The following is a 13,519-nucleotide window of genomic DNA, read 5'->3' as shown; positions in this document are numbered from 1 at the left end:
CCCTGATCCTTACGGATTGATCTCAACCTGAAAAGATAATGAAGATCACTGCGACCAACGAGTGCTGAATCATCACTAATTTTGAAAATGTCACTGCCATTGGGTGGTGCTCTGCCCTTGCATTTAATTATAGACGTGTAGAGCTGCACTTTCCTTGTCTGAGAATGGAACCAGCTGTATAACCTAGCACTGCTGGTAGTTGCAACATATATATAGGATCATTAAAAAGTTAACACTGTCCTTTATAACTTGGTATACTTGAATGTTCGGATTAATATCTTTTTTTTTAACATTGGTAAAGATTAAAAGTCAGAAAGAAACCGAGAGATAAGAAAAGCCATGGAGGTTGGAAATCTGAAATAAAAACAGAAAATACTGGAAATAAAACTCAGGGCACCTTTGAAGGACAGATGAATTAATGCTTCAGGTGGTAACCTTCAATAGAGCTCAATGGAAACAAGTTCCCTAGTTCACATTATGTTTGAAGTTCTGTGTGTTTTAACAATTTGGGTAATTCTTGGATTACAAGGCCACATGGAGTTTTATAGCAGCAATATAAAATAGCACACAGGCAAATACTTGCTGCCCAACATGTTGTTCAAAATAAAAGTGCTTTGATTCTGTGATCCCTTTCCTGAGAAAGGTTGGATGTGAACACCTGCTCCTCTGTTAGGGGTTGGCCTAGTTTGGATATCATGAAGAGAAAAGGAGAAAGGAAAAGTTCCTCTTCTGAAGAAATGACCAAATTAATAACAGATGTACTCAAACTGCAGCCCATGAGGTACTCAGGAATCAAAGCATAGTCGGCAAACTGATAAAAAGAAGACGTCTGGGTCAAATTAGTCACTGAGTACTGGAAATTATAAAAGAAGAGGCTTTACTAGTACAACTGTGAGACTCTTTGTTCCATCTACCATTAGCGCCCTGAACCTTGTGGAGTTCCAAGAACCAGGCTCCACTTCTTGACCTAACATAATATCACCACACATGCAGAGCATTAGAACAGAGATATTGATTTGATAATTATTGTAGTTTCTCCCTGCAGAACCAAGCATTGCTTCCTAACTGAGAAGGGAAAAAGTGCTCAGATTCTGGGACTCTTGTTACTACTAGGACAGACACAACAAAGTTGATTCATTTTATCATTTTGAAGTCGAAAAATTAGTTTCTGCTCAGTGCTTCACCTGACAATCTTTCCTTGGAAGCAGTCAGTATTGATTAACTCAAATGCAAATTAGATAGATTTCTTTCAGAAGATAATATTTTGGGATAGAGTCATGGAGTCGTACAGCATAGAAACAGGCCCTTAGGCCCACCGCGTCCATGCCGACCATAATGCCTATCTATACTAATCCCACCTTCTTTCTTTTGGGCCTCCTTATCTCGAGAGACAATGGATACGCGCCTGGAGGTGGTCAGTGGTTTGTGAAGCAGCGCCTGGAGTGGCTATAAAGGCCAATTCTGGAGTGACAGGCTCTTCCACAGGTGCTGCAGAGAAATTTGTTTGTTGGGGCTGTTGCACAGTTGGCTCTCCCCTTGCGCCTCTGTCTTTTTTCCTGCCAACTACTAAGTCTCTTCGACTCGCCACAATTTAGCCCTGTCTTTATGGCTGCCCGCCAGCTCTGGCGAATGCTGGCAACTGACTCCCACGACTTGTGATCAATGTCACACGATTTCATGTCGCGTTTGCAGACGTCTTTATAACGGAGACATGGACGGCCGCATCCCACCTGCCTGCATTAATTCCATATCCCGGACTAATCCCACCTGCCTGCATTAATTCCATATCCCTCTATGCCTTGCTCATTCAAGTACCTGTCCAGATGCCTCTTAAATGTCGCTACTGTTCCTGCCTCCACCACCTCCTCAGGCAGTTCATTCCAGATACCCACTATTCTTTGTGTGAAAAATTTACCCCTTTGATCCCCTTTACACCTCCTCCCTCTCACCTTAAATCTATGCCCTCTAGTTTTAGTCACCCCTACCATGGGAAACAGACTCTGGCTATCTACCCTATCTATGCCTCTCATCATTTTATATACCTCTATCATGTCCCCTCTCAGCCTCCTTCGCTCCAGGGAAAACAGACCCAGCCTATCCAATCTCACTTTATAACTCAAGCCCTCCAAACCAGGCAACATCCTTGTGAATCTTTTCTGCACCCTCTCTAGCTTAATCACATCTTTCCTGTAGTGCAGCGACCAGAACTGCACACAGTACTCCAAATGCGGCCTAACCAACGTTATGTACAACTGTAACATGACGTCCCAACTCTTGTACTCAATGCCTCAGCCGATGAAGGCAAGCATGCCATACACCTTCTTCACCACCCTGTCTACCTCTGTTGCCACTTTCAGGGAACTATGTACTTGTACCCCAAGGTCTCTCTGCTCAAGAACACTCCCCAGGGCCCTGCCATTCACTGTCTATGTCCTGCCCTGGTTTAACTTCCCAAAATGCATCACTTCACACTTGTCTGCGTTAAATTCCATTTGCCACTCCCTTGCCCACTTTCCCAGTTGATCTATATCCTGTTGTAACCTTAGACAACCTTCTTCACTGTCCACTATACCACCAATTTTGGTGTCATCTGCAAACTTACTAATCATGCCCCTTACATTCACATCCAAGTCATTAATATATATGACAAACAACAGAGGGCCCAGCACCGATCCCTGCGGCTCACCACTGGTCACCGGCCTCCAATCTGAAAAGCAACCCTCCACTACCACCCTCTGCCTTCTATCACCAAGCCAATTTTGTATCCAATTGGCTAGCTCACCCTAGATCCCATGTGTTCAAATCTTCTGGACCAGCCTACCATGTGGGACCTTGTCAAAGGCCTTGCTAAAGTCCATGTAGACAATGTCCATTGCCCTGCCCTCGTCAATCCTCTTGGTCACCACGTGAGTCATGATTTCCCACGCACAAAGCCATGCTGACTGTCCCTAATCAGACCATGCCTTTCCAGATGCATATAATTCCTGTCTCTCAGAATCCCTTCCAATAACTTTCCCACTACTGATGTAAGGCTCACCAGCCTGTAGTTACTTGGCTTATCCCTGCTGCCCTTCTTAAATAAAGGCACAACATTAGCTATCCTCCAGTCTTCCAGTACCTCACTCGTGGCTAACGATGATACAAAAATCTCTGCCAGGGCCCCAGCAATCTCCTCCCTTGCTTCCCATAGCATCCTAGGATACACCTGGTCAGGCCCTGGGGATTTATCCACCTTAATGCACTTCAATACCTCCAACACCTCCTCCATTGTAATGTTGATATGCTCCAGGATATAAAATGGCATAAAATGGAGCGGGAGGCTCTGGGAGGCCTTCCTGACCCGCTCCCGCCTCCGCCCCACTTTACGTAGGGCGGGGGTGGGGGGTGGGGCAACAAACGGCCGCCCGCCGCAGGCCAATCAAGGCCCCTAAGTGGCCAATTAACGGCCATTTAAGGGCCTTTGCCTGCCTCCACGTGGATTTTATGCATGGTAAGTGGGCGTTCTGGATCCGGGAATGGCCACCAGATAAAAGCTGGCAGCCTCTTGGTGCCCCGAGGGTGGGCCCTGAAAATCGGGAACAGGGTACCTGATTGAGGGTCGCCCCTGCTTTCCCAACCACCCCCAAGGAACCAACACACTCCCTTCCCCCCAAATGACCATCCTTGCCTCGCCGAGGCCCGACCAATTACTCCCGGTGAGGTAACCAAAACTCACTTGAAATTCTAGCTCCATGTCTTCAACTGCTGTCGTCTGGGCTGCAGTCCCAGCAGTGGCCACCGCTTCCAGTGGCGCTGCTGGGACTAAGAGCTGCCAGCCCGCTGATTGGCCGGCAGCTCAATCAGGCAGGACTTCCTCACTCAAGTGGGTGGACATCCTGCCTCGGAACAGTTAAATCCTGGGGACCCGTAAAATGCGGGACGGATTCCCAGGCTGGGCGGAAGCGTGTTCGCCAGTGACTTTCACATCGTTGGCCAGTTCCCGTCCGCCCAATGTAAAATCCAGCCTAGTATATGAGTAACATGAGACATAATATATGGTAATATACGCTGCCTTCGGAGAATACTTGGCATCAGGTGGCAGGACTATATCTCCAACACAGAAGTCCTTGAAGCGGCCAACACCCCCAGCTTATACACACTACTGAGTCAGCGGCGCTTGAGATGGCTTGGCCATGTGAGCCGCATGGAAGATGGCAGGATCCCCAAAGACACATTGTACAGCGAGCTCGCCACTGGTATCAGACCCACCGGCCGTCCATTTTGAAGATGGAAGCAACCTTGTTAAAAGTGAAAGTTCACAGCCTCTGCAATCTAGATTTTATCAATTAGTATATGGAAAGAAAATAATTTTCAGGGTTACATTGTGTATGTAGAAATTTACCAGATTGAAATCTATTATCAATATTTGGAAAGAGATTTCACATTTTTAGTGACCAATAGCTGGTCTTCATTTTTGGCAGCAACATTAGCTAATAACATATACTCCTGGCACATTAAACAATAGTCGGGCATCTCCATTGCTTTGGACATCAGTATTGAAATTTTCAGAAGCAGAAATATGAGTAAATGCCCTATTTTCTGATCATTCAAACAAGCAGCAATCGAGCATTGTCATGCAGACTATCAAAGCTTGGCCTTCCAACTCAGTTTTGATCCCTTAATGAAAATGACATGCCAAAGGTCATTCTTCCCATTCCTCCCACCCACTCTTAAATCTTTAATGTTACAACAGTGTGGCTCAGCTTCAGGGAAAATGTAAACAGTGTTCTACTGATGTACAGAGTGTAATTCTTGTTGAATGAAAAGAGAAAGAACTCCTATGTATAAGGTGTCAAAGCCTACAAGACAAGGCTAATGTACTCCGCTGTGCTTAAGAGATTTTAAAAAACAGACATTTAGTATCAAGTACAGCAGAAGCTACTTGAAGTTCATCTCCAGGTTGATTGACAGAAACTTAGTTTAGCTACTCAAGATAGCATCTACTCAGCTGGCTGCATCATTTCATAAAATCATGCCAAACTGAATGGACAAACATTTTTCCCTCTTCGTCTGAAGACATTAACTCATGCTGGAACACAGTTCACGAATACCAAGAACACAAGTTCTTACCACATTGAACCCAGACAGTTTGGTTTAACAGGTTATTTAACCAGGGATGGTAGTGCAGCTGAGTCTCATCCTAAGCTCAGTTGTTTAGCTCAGTCTAGACAGCTGGATTTTCCAGTGGAGGTACACACACAGAGCATCTAGCTCTAAATGATGACAAGGCCAATCACATGGGGAGTTATAACACATATGATAAATAATGCGCATGCTGCTTGTCATTATACTTGGCAGACATCTGATGTATATTGTTTCCACATTTAGATTAGATTAGATTAGAGATACAGCACTGAAACAGGCCCTTCGGCCCACCGAGTCTGTGCCGAACATCAACCACCCATTTATACTAATCCTACACTAATCCCATATTCCTACCAAACATCCCCACCTGTCCCTATATTTCCCTACCACCTACCTATACTAGTGACAATTTATAATGGCCAATTTACCTATCAACCTGCAAGTCTTTTGGCTTGTGGGAGGAAACCGGAGCACCCGGAGAAAACCCACGCAGACACAGGGAGAACTTGCAAACTCCACACAGGCAGTACCTGGAATCGAACCCAGGTCCCTGGAGCTGTGAGGCTGCGGTGCTAACCAATGCGCCACCGTGCCGCCCTCCTCCAGAGAAATGTAAACCCTGCAAATTACATTGTGGGTTACTAGTTCTCAAAAGCTTCCTGCATTTGCTCCTCTCTCTGTATCTATTTTAAATGGGTTGTCACGTTTACGTGAAGTGTGATGATGAAAAAATACAGACTCAAACTGAAGAGTTATAGAAATTGACTTTACCTTTTTAAAAAATGGATACTGCGGCAAATGATGGCCTCATGTGTATTTGAACATTGTCACACTATCTGTTTGGAACAAAGGATGCCTAACCAGGTTGAGAGGTGTCAATTACACATATCCTGAAACATTCCTGAATTGAATGGGTTCTACTGAAACAAAGAAGGTATGAAGTGGAAACATCATAACTGGATTATTCTCAACCTGGGCCAGTGTGTGATCACCATATGGGAGAGGCTAAAGCGTCTCTTACCAGATCTGATGTGACAAAACCTTTTACCTTAAAAAAGCAGAAGTATCACCCAAAGTTTGTCCAGCTAAGAGCTGGGGGAAAATCCAGCAAGCCATAAGGGAAGGTGCCCTGCTGTGAATTCTACAATTTCAGCTTGTGCAGCAGTGAAGTTGGAAGTGATCCTCTGTCTTCAAACTGAACTTTCAATCAAAAGAGAAATCTACAAACACCTCAGGTCTGCAACCAACGAGAACTTGACTTCTTAAAGAATTCAACAGGTTTACTGTGAACCCCAAAACCCAAACTCAGTTGAAAACCACTTACCCCTTTTCCTCTCTATCTGTCTCTTCTTGTGTGTGTGTGTGTGTGTGTTTGTGTGTGTGTTTGTGTGTGTGTTTGTGTGTGTGCGCCCGCTAGGGAATGCATGAGTGGATGCGGTTGCGACAATTTCAGGATAAGGCGTATTGTTCTTCTGTTTTAAACCTACAAAAAACCTGTTGCTGTCTTTTTATTTGACAGACAAAACATAAAGGGGTTAAACCCTAATAATAAAAACATTTGCTGTGTTCAGGTGGGAGTTGAACAGTGGGAACCACCCACACCCCTCACCACGTGGCTGTAACAGGGTCAACACCTCCACTAAACGGGCAGCGAAAGGAATCCAGATGCAGGCACTGCATCCATACATTGGGTTTCCAAGGTATAATTTCAGGTCTGCAGAGCATTATCATCAACCAGTCAGGAAGAAATTATGATCTCACCAAATACCATCATCAAATCAGGCACTCGATATATAAAGGTGCAAGGGCTCTTAGTTCTTCAAACCAACTGACTGTTATAAATTATCTTTTACAATCTGCAGGGAAACAAGCAAAAACAATTGGTAGCCATTTCCTGGGATGTGATAAAATGACTGCGGAATTATTTGTGGCGCCTTAAACAAGTGGGAAGTTTGAAATGACACCAAATATAGACTCGCTGCCATTAAAGAAAGATCTAGAACAAAAAGGATTGAAAGGGATTGAAACAACAAAATAGACAGGTTCATGTGAGGAACAGGTGACTTTGGACCTATGGTTCTGAAAGCTCTCCACCACTCGGGGGTTTCCTCACGTCATGTCTGGGTGCTTTGTAGACTAAGATTACTTGCTATGATTAGGCAACGACTCCATTATCATTGCATCACAAGACAAGCAGGATAGTTGATGGAGAACCAGCTGGACTTTGGTCTTTTTATCATCTAGCAATTCCTCTGTTCCAGAAGAAGATAAACAGTTAGAAAAGAAAAAAAAAAGCATCAAGGAAAAGCAAAGAGCTTGGGGAAAATAAGTGGCAGATTATGAATATTGCAGTTTATCAAATATAAAATCCCCATGCTAATGGCAACAAAAAGGAAGAGGATAGGTGGATAACTCAGTGAGTCAATTCCAAAAGCAAATTACTTCAAATGTGGAAATCTAAAATAAAAACAGAAAATGCTGGAAATAGCCAGCCGTCTGTCCACAGCTGTAAAGAGAGAACCAGAATTAATGGAGGGGATTTTCTCAGGTAAGGGGAGGCAGCTTTGGGCGTGTCTGGGGGTTAAATCCTCTAACAGTGACGTCATCCCACCCTGCTCTGTGTTTCACCCAGGCGGGATTGAAGGCATGCAGGGAACCCCCTTGGAGCTGTGAGGTAAGTAATTAAAAGAATCAAATAGAACATTAAACACTGTTTTAACCCTTAATTCTGTCTTTAACAAAACACCTGCTTCTTGACCAGTCAGCAACTCGCTAGGGTCAACGAGGCAAGTCACAGCGCGGAGAGCTTCTTCAGTAAAACTGACAATCTGGGAAGTCTTTGATCAGTTACATTGAAGCGCTCCAGCCATGGTTCACTGCTGTTCATAGTACTTCTTCTCTCAGTAATGAAACCACACCTGCCAAATGGAAACATATCAATTTTGTTATATGCGGGGGGGAGGGTGGTGGGGGGGGCGGGAGGTACTTTTACTGAACTTTTACTGGACATTGAACATAACTTATTTAAAAGACGTGTCATGCAGGTCCCCACCTGCCAAGCATGAGTCATATTAATTTTGCCACATGCACATTAAATTTCAAACTGTTGTGGAAGTGAAGAAAGGACTTGCTTTAAAAAATTGCCGAATTTGGCTGGAAAGACATTTGCATATTAGCAGACAGTGTTTGGAAGGACAAAGCAGCCATTCCCTAACACATTCAACCCATAATGGACCCTTGGCTGGAAATGAAATTTGCATATTAACAGACATTATCTGACACATTCTACGCACAGTGGACTATTGATCACCAGACATTGAAGATGGAGGAACTCGCATTCCAGGTTGACTGCTAAGATGGCTGAATACACAAATGGACATGGTCAAACCAGCTAGTCACATGACAAACCTGCTGGGCAACCCTGAGTTTTTTGAATTTGTACAAACAATTTGGGCAGAAGGTCTGTTTGCTCCTGAACTGAGAAGATCTCTCCTGTCAGCCTGCTCCCATCTCTTTATCACAATTCTCTGAATGCACTGAAGACACATGAACCCCAAGAGAGAAAAGTCTCCTACAGCAAACAAGGTTTAAGCAGAATACTGAACCCCAATAAAAAGCAAGATCTACCTACAATCAAGGACTCTACAGTGAGCTTGAAGAACCGTAGCAACAACTCTTCAGATATTGCCTCAAACATTTCCACTTTATTTTTATTCTGCTCTTTTCTGTCTCTATTTGTAAGTGTGTATCGCATATGCATGCTAGTGTGGGCCATCGTAGGCATTAACCGAATTAAAGTTTAATAAATTTCAACTTTTCTTCTTTAAACCTAAGAATGCCTGTTTCTGCTGGTTTCTTTGCTTTATAGTTCAAAGCGGTGAACAAGGATTCATCAGGGGGGATCTAAAAACACGGTGTGTTTAAAATTAAATCCTGTTACGGTAAGACCAGGTGAAGGCTGAGAGGGATCCCTAGACCCCTTTCTCACCTGGTCATAACAAGACCTCAGAGCTGAACGACTGAAAACATAGCTGCACATTTGCATTGTGAAAGACAGTTGCATAGAGAGACAATGGTAGTGCTCCCTGATTCAATTAGCCAGATGGGTTTTGTCAATAGTGATGATCAAAAGACATTGAGAGTCATTGTCTGTGTAAGAACCAGCATTCCAACCCCACTAGTGTGTCTAGTAAACTTTGAAGAATCAACAACACTTACAGGTGATGCTGTTTCAAACAACTGGTCACATGACTAATCTGCTGGCCAACCTGGGAATTAATTAAATTGTGCCTCCCAGAAAGGTTTTGGGCAAACTGCAATTGAACTTCAAGAGGAAAACAGTGCTCTCTCCCTGTGTGTCTCTCTCTCAAGCAAACTTCCAGGGACCTACAGAAACAGCTTAAAAGGACTTCTTCAGCCTTTTGGTACCAGCAAAACAAGTTTGAAAGTGTGCACTGGACGCCAATGAGAACTGCATGACTTAATTCCAATCAAGGTCTTTATGTCCAAACCAAAGAAAGTAGCTGAATTCCATTTACAGCTCCAAACTGCACCGCCCCCACCCCCACCCCCACCCCCACCCCACTTTATTCTTTCTCCCCCTCTGTAGCTATTTCTATGTGGGTTTATCATGTATGCATGCTAACGTGGTTGCGTCACGTATTTTTAGCAACTTTAACTGAGTTAGAGTGTCAAGGTTAATAAACTTGGAAGCCTGTCTGATTGGTTCATTTACAATTACAATTAGAGAGCAGTGAGCAAGGACTCACTGAGCTGAAGCTAAAGCATTGTGTTTTAAAAGTTAAACCCGGTTACGGCCAAACCAGGAAAGGGGCGAGAAGGGAGCCTGAGACACTTCCTCACCTGGTCGTAGCAGAAATTCCCCAAATTTTTCACATGGTTGAGGGAGGGACAGGACTGGCAGCTCAATATTCCAGGGTACAGAATCTTCAAGCGTGACAGGGGAGGGGTAAAAAAGGTGGCATTGCACTGTTGATGAAGGAGTCAATTACTGCAATAAGGAGGGATGATATCTTTTCCTCAAATGAGGCCATATGGGTAGAACTTAAAAACAAAAAGGGGGCAATCACTTGGCTGGGAGTGTACTACAGACCTCCAAACAGTTAGGGAGAGATAGAGGAGCAGATATGTAGGCAAATCTCAGAGAGGTGTAAAAATCATAGGGTAATAATAGGAGGGGATTTCAACTACCTCAATAGCAACTGGGATAGTCTTAAAGGGGGAATTTTTAAAATGCTTTTTGAACCAGCATGTAGAAAGTCCAACAAGAGAAGGGGCAGTACTGGACCTAATCCTAGGGAATGAAGCCAGTCAAGAAGTGTCAGTGGGGGAACATTTCGGGGATAGCGACCATAACTCTGTAAGATTTAAGGTAGTTATGGAAAAGGACAAAGATGGACCGAAATAAAGGTACTGAATTGGGGGAAGGCTAATTTTAAGAGGATAAAACAGGATCTGGCTAAAATGGACTGGGAGCAGCTACTTTTCGGAAAGTCTACATCAGATCAGTGGGAGGCATTCAAAGAGGAAATAGTGAGAGTTCAGAGCCAACATGTACCCATTAAGGTGAAGGGTAGGACCAACAAGTCCTGGGAACCCTGGATGTCAAGTGATATAGAGGATTGGATCAAGAAAAGGAGGCTTATGGCAGATTCAGAACACTGAAAACAGCAGAGGCACTAGAGGAGTATAGAAAGTGTAGCAGGGTACTTAAAAAAGTAATTAGGAAAGCAAAGAGAGGACATGAAAAAACACTGGCGGGCAAGGTAAAGGAAAATCCAAGGTGTTTTATAAGTATATTAAGGGCAAAAGGATAACCAGGGAAAGAGTAGGGCCCATTAGGGACCAAAGTGGCAATCTGTGTGTGGAGCTGGAGGACATAGGTGAGGTTTTAAATGACTACTTTTCATCTGTGTTCACTATGGAGAAGGATGATGTAGGTGTAGAGATCAGGGAGGGGGATTGTGATATACTTGAACATATTAGCATTGAAAGGGAGGAAGTATTAGCTGTTTTAGTGGGGTAAAAGTTGATAAATCCCCAGGCCCAGATGAGATGTATCCCAGGCTGTTATGTGAGGCAAGGGAGGAGATAGCAGGGGCTCTGACACAAATTTTCAAATCCTCTTTAGCCACAGGAGAGGTACCAGAGGATAGGAGGACAGCGAATGAGGTATCATTATTTATTAAGGATAGCAGGGATAAACTAGGTAATTACAGGATGGCGAGTGTAACATCAGTGGTTGGGAAACTACTGGAAAAAATTCTGAGGGGCAGGATTAATCTCCACTTGGAGAGGCAGGGATTAATCAGAAATAGTTAGCATGGCTTTGTCAGGGGGAGATCGTGTCTAACTAACTCGATTGAATTTTTCAAGGCCGTAACTAGATGTGTAGATGAGGGTAAAGCAGTTGATGTAGTCTACATGGACTTCAGTAAGGCTTCTGATAAGGTTCCACATGGGAGATTGGTTAAGAAGGGAAGAGCCCATGGGATCCAGGGCAATTTGGATTAGTGGCAAGAGGCAGGGGGTGATGGCGAGGGTTGTTTTTGCGAGTGGAAGCCTGTGACCAGTGATGTACCACAGGGATCGGTGCTGGGACCCTTGCTGTTTGTAGTGTACATTAATGATTTAGACGTAAATATAGGAGGTATGATCAGTAAGTTTGCAAATGACACGAAAATCGGTGGTGTCATAAATAGTGAGGAGGAAAGCCTTAGATTACAGGACGATATAGATGGGCTGGTAAGATGGGCGGAGCTATGGCAAATGGAATTTAATCCTGAGAAGTGTGAGGTGATGCATTTATTTATTTATTTATTTAGAGATACAGCACTGAAACAGGCCCTTTGGCCCACCGAGTCTGTGCCGACCAACAACCACCCATTTATACTAACCCTACAGTAATCCCATATACAACGGCCAATTTACCTATCACCTGCAAGTCTTTTGGATGTGGGAGGAAACCAGAGCACCCGGCGAAAACCCACGCAGACACAGGGAAAACTTGCAAACTCCGCACAGGCAGTACCCAGAATTGAACCCGGGTCCCTGGAGCTGTGAGTCTGTGGTGCTAACCACTGCACCACTGTGCCATTCTATCCAGAATTTGAACAGCGTTCTCTTCCTGGGAACTCAGGGTGTTCTGTTTAGGTGATCCTCCTATGGTGGTATTTCTCTGATGTTGGTTGAAGTCCACTATGCCTTTGGAGAGAGAGAAGACAATTTGGGAGGACTAACAAGGCAAGGGAATATACAATGGATGGTCAGACCCTAGGAAGTACAGAGAGTCATAGGGACCTTGGTGTACTTGTCCAGAGATCACTGAAGGCAGCAACACAAGTAGATAAGGTGGTTAGGAAGGCATATGGGATACTTGTCTTTATTAACCGAGGCATAGAATATACGAGCAGGGAGGTTATGATGGAGCTGCATAAAACGCTAGTTAGGCCACAGCTGGAATACTGTGTACAGTTCTGGTCACCACACTATAGGAAGGATGTGATTGCACTGGAGAGGGTGCAGAGGAGATTCACCAGGATGTTGCCTGGGCTGGGGAAATTCAGCTGTGAAGAGAGACTGAAAAGGCTAGGGTGTTTTCCTGAGAGCAGAGAAGGCTGAGGGAGGACATGATTGAGGTATACAAAATTATGAGGGGCATTGATAGGTTAGATAGGAAGAGACTTTTTGCCTTAGCGGAGGGGTCAATAACCAGGGGGCATGGATTTAAGGTAAGGTGCAGGAGGTTTAGAAGGAATTTGAGGAAAAAAAATTTCACCCAGAGGGTGGTTGGAATCTGGAACGCACTGCCTGAAGAGGTTGTAGAGGCAGGAACCCTGACAACATTTAAGAAGTATTTAGATGAGCACTTGAAACACCATAGCATACAAGGCTACGGGCCAAGTGATAGAAAATGGGATTAAAATAGTTATGTGCTTGATGGCTGGCACAGACACAATGGGCCAAAGGGCCTGTTTCTGTGTTGTATAACTCTATGACTCTAAAAATACGCAATGCAACCACGCTAGCATGCATACTTGATAAACACCCACACACAAATAGATACAGAGGGGGACAAAGAATAAAGAGACGGGGGAGTTTGGAGTAGTAAGTGGAATTCAGTTCAGTCTTCGGTTTGGATGTGAAGACCCTGATTGGAGTTAAGTCTTGCAGTTCTCGTTAGAGCCCAGTGCACACTTTCAAACTTGTTTCACTGGTACCAGAAAGCTGAAGAAATCCTCTTAAGATGTTTCCTTGGGTCCCTGGAACTTTGCTGGAGAGAGAGAAACTGGGAGAGAGCAGTGTTTTCTTCTTGAAGTCCAATTGCAGTCTTCCCCAATTGCTTTCTGTGAGGCACAATTCAATCAATTCCCAG

The sequence above is a fragment of the Heterodontus francisci genome, chromosome 3 (assembly GCF_036365525.1).
Source record: "Heterodontus francisci isolate sHetFra1 chromosome 3, sHetFra1.hap1, whole genome shotgun sequence".
NCBI classification, from domain to species: Eukaryota; Metazoa; Chordata; class Chondrichthyes; order Heterodontiformes; family Heterodontidae; genus Heterodontus; species Heterodontus francisci.
This window is presented reverse-complemented; position numbering follows the sequence as displayed.